The following is a 4,268-nucleotide window of genomic DNA, read 5'->3' on the forward strand; positions in this document are numbered from 1 at the left end:
TGGTGGCCAGAATCAAGGATCGCGATCAGAAGGGCTTAGCGCTCCCTACTAGGCTGAATGAGTAAAGCCCGCCAGGAGCCTGTGATGAGCACCTTGGAGTCTTCTTAGGGAAGGAAGAGAGTTGCAAGATAGGAATCCCATTTGCAAGCCATGGACTGTTCACTAAAGGATCCACAAATCTAATGGGAAAACAGAGGGTAGATTGTCGATTCTTCTGGTACAATCTGCTGCAGCCATCAACCCTAGACATTACACCCTCTGGCCCTCTGGGGCTGTTAGGCTTCCCCTGGGAAGAGCACCAAGCAGCTACTCAACCTTCTTCTAGGAGGAGTGGGAACTGGGCTGAGACGCAGCAAAGTGAGCTCACCAACCGCCCCTGACCCAGGCTCCTGGGCTCGTCACACCAGACGCAGCGACAGAAGCACGCCTGGGTTCCGGCAGAGTTTTAGGGTGTCAGGACTCCCAGACTTCATGAACCACACATTAATAGCCAGAAGGGACCTTTGAGATCATCCAGTTCAACCCTCTAATTTTATAGGCCCAGAGAGAAGAAGGGACTTGTTCAAAATCATACATGTAGAGGAACCAAATTTAGAATATAAATTTCCTAATTATCAGTTAATGCTCTTTTCATCTCACCATAATCACTTGGACTGAGACTTGAGGCCCTTAAAATTCCTTAGAAATAAGAGCATATTATATATTAACAGGGAAGTTTTTTAAGTTATTTCTGTGTGATTTTTTTCTAATTGTATTACAGTTGATTTTTACTTTTTTTTTACATGGTTGATTTACAATGTTGCTTACAATGTTTACAAATTTAGACGATTCCATTATATATATATATTCTTTTTCAGTATATATATATATATATATATATAATTCTTTTCAGATTCTTTTCCATTATAGATTATTACAAGATATTGAATAGAGTTCCCTGTGCTGTATAGTACATCTTGTTTGGTATCCATTTTCTATATAGTAGTGTGTATCTTTTAATCTCAAAATCCTTGTTTATCCCTCCGTTTCCCTTTGGTAGCCATAAGTTAGTGTTCTTTGTCTTGAGTCTATGTCTGTTTTGTAAATACGTCTTTCGTCACTTTTCTCCACTGCGCCTCGCAGCTTGTGGGCCTTGGTCCCCTGACTGGGGATCGAGCGCAGACCGCTGCGGTGCAGGCACTGAGCCCTAGTGCTCGGCCACAGGGGATTCCCAAGCCACAGCAGCAGACACGTTCCTTGCTGTGTGCGTTTTGGCGCATGATTACGTATTGTCCGGGGCTGTCCTCTGCTTGCCTGATGTGTGCTAATGCGTGTCCCCATAAGGCTGGTTTTCTCAGGGTGATACAACACATACTGTTAAAGGGAAGATGTTTCATTGCTAGAACACTTGATTAGCATATAGAAGAGGTCTCGAAGACATAAAAACAAAAGTGCTTGCTGCCCTGAATCATTGCTGGCAATCCCTGTCCTCTCCCTTTTTTCCCTGCTAACGAAGACCCTGACCAAGACGGGAGAAAAAACTTCAAATACCGTACTCGTTTATACACACACATATGAACACGTGTGTATAATTCAACAAACATTTCTTAAATGCTCACTACGTGCCAAACATGGTGCTGCCATGTTCGGAGGTGCACTGAAGACGCTCCTGTCTGGGAAGGATCACAGACAGTGTGGCCGGGTCAGTGCCTTGCACAGAAGGTAGGTGACCGGGCCCCGGAGAGGAGGGCGGGGTGGTGTTGTCAGGGCTTGGCAGTCACGGTAGGTGACTGAGTACCAAGCACTTGAGAGGCAAAGTTTCTGCATACACGCTCGACACCTAATGTAAACATGAATTTTGTTTGGTATTCAACCTACTTTAAAATACCTGAAAGTAAGCCGCTCTCACTTTCTCAAACGAACTTCATTCTCCCTAGGAAATGTGTATCTCTTTAAATAAACTTGTTTCCACTTTAATTAATTAATTAATTAAAATGCCCAAAGGTAAACCTTAAGAAGTCCTTTCTAATCTCCAAAAGCACAAGCAACATGTGTCGACTGTTTATAAAGTTATCAAAACAGATATATAATTCTGTGATCGCTTTTTTCATCAAATATTACTTCATAAACACTTCACTATGCTATGCATTCAGGAAAGATTGAGGGCACGAGGAGAAGGGGGTGACAGAGGATGAGATGGTTGATGGCATTACTGACTCAGTGGACACGAGTTTAAGCAAACTCAGGGAAACGACAAAGGAGAGGGAAGCCTGGCATGCTGCAGTTCATGGGGTCACAAAAAGTCTGACGCGTTTTAGCAACTGAACAATACATTTGTAATTAATGTCACCCACCTTAACCTGAGGCTGGGAAAGATTGAGGACAGGAGAAGGGGGCGACAAAGGATGATATGGTTGGACAGCATTGTCGACTCAGTGGAAATAAGTTTGAGTCATCTCCGGGAGATAGTGAAGGACAGGGAAGCCTGTGCTGCAGTCCGTGAGGTTGCAAAGCATCGGACATGACTGAGCAACTGAACAGCAACAACAAATCTTCACCAGGGCAGACTGTTCTACCACGTCGCTACAACACCGATTTTACCATTACCCTTTTGGTGACTTTTTGGGTTGTTTCTCATTATTTGCTTTGTAAGTAAAATCATTGCAAAACTTTTGTCCATAGTTTTAATCTTTTTTTTTTCCCCCTCAAATTTGTTCTTTGAGATTCATTCCCGGGAGTGAAATAACTGGGTCAAGGATTTTGACATTCCAATACCTATTGCTCAACTGTCCTCTGAAAAAAGATTAGAATATTTTTAAAAGTCACGTTTACATACTTCTTACTATGAGCCAACTGTGTCATAAGAGCTTCAGATACATCAGTTCATCCAAAAGCCACAATAGTTTTAGGAAGTAAGTACTATTATCATCCCATTTTACAGGACGCCAAGGCATAACGAGGTAAAACAACCTGTTCAAGGCCATTTTTCTGGCAAGTGGCAGAGCCAGGTTCAAATCCAAGCCATCTGGCTCCATAATCCTGCCTCGAATGCTGGTCTATGATGTCAGCTGCAAAGGATGAGTTCTTCTAGACCCTGGGACCTCTCCCCGCCTTCCCCCACTTTGATTAATAAGACCAAACTGTTGCATCATTACTGTCTTCTTTGGTATGTTTTTAGTAAATGGTGAGGAAACTGAACATTTTATGTTCATATGCTATTTATAACTTGGACTCTCCTGCTTTAAACCCGGGAACAAAGGCAGCCTCACTAATATAATATTTTAAAAATAGTTTGTGTGCGTGCTAAGTTACTTCAGTCGTGTCCGACCCTTTGTGACCTATGGACCATAACCCGCCAGGCTCCTCTGTCTGTGAGATTATCCTAGCAAGAATACTGGCATGGGTTGCCATGCCCTCCTACAGGGGATCTTCCCGACCCAGGGATGGAACCTGTGTCTCTTATGTCTCCTGCTTTGGCAGGCAGGTTCTTTACCACTAACACCATCTGGGAAGCCCCAAAATAGTTTATATTACATATTATGGTTGGCAAAGGATGAAGGTAGAAAATAGGGTTAGCCAAAAAGAGAGCTTTTCAGAAGGTTTTGAGGAAAGAGAGGAAGACAATGTTCCAGCCACCAGGCAAGGTATCACGTATCTCATTTAGTGTTAATTGTTTATCATAATTACCTACAAAAGTAATTTATCTGGTCACCTGGCTGGGAGATGTTAATTCCATTTGAAATGTTAATACTATCACTAATTAATACTGTTTTTAATTCTTTCATTGCTTTGCTCTAACCCTTTCAGAGGCTCAGACCAGTCACAGCAACCCATCATGGGAAATTTGAGTGAGCTTAGCAGTAATTACCTGAGGGTTCAGCCTGAGGAAAGCAAGCAGTGGGTGAGATTTGGTCTCTGGGCCAGAGGTTTTGCATCCACATGGAATGAGACCCAAACAGCACAATTACCACGAACATTGCCAGGAAATCAGAAATGAAGCCAGACAGAGCATCCATCCAACCCATCTGTTTCTCAGTTGAGGATTCAAAGGTCATCAAGAATAAGTCATCCTGGGTCACTTGGAGCCACAGACTCTGGGTATCAACTCCTATGTATTAGTAATCGATCCCATTCACTTTTCCTACCCCCAGCTTGCCATGGACTGATGGAGAAAATCCCACAACTGCAGGGCAGGGTGCTGTCATGAAGCTGCCCTGTCCAACCTCATCTAGGCCCGCACAAATCTCTTGATGGTCCCACATCAGCTCTTAGCATCTGTTCTAAACCTC

The sequence above is a fragment of the Bos indicus genome, chromosome 3 (assembly GCF_029378745.1).
Source record: "Bos indicus isolate NIAB-ARS_2022 breed Sahiwal x Tharparkar chromosome 3, NIAB-ARS_B.indTharparkar_mat_pri_1.0, whole genome shotgun sequence".
NCBI lineage: Eukaryota > Metazoa > Chordata > Mammalia > Artiodactyla > Bovidae > Bos > Bos indicus.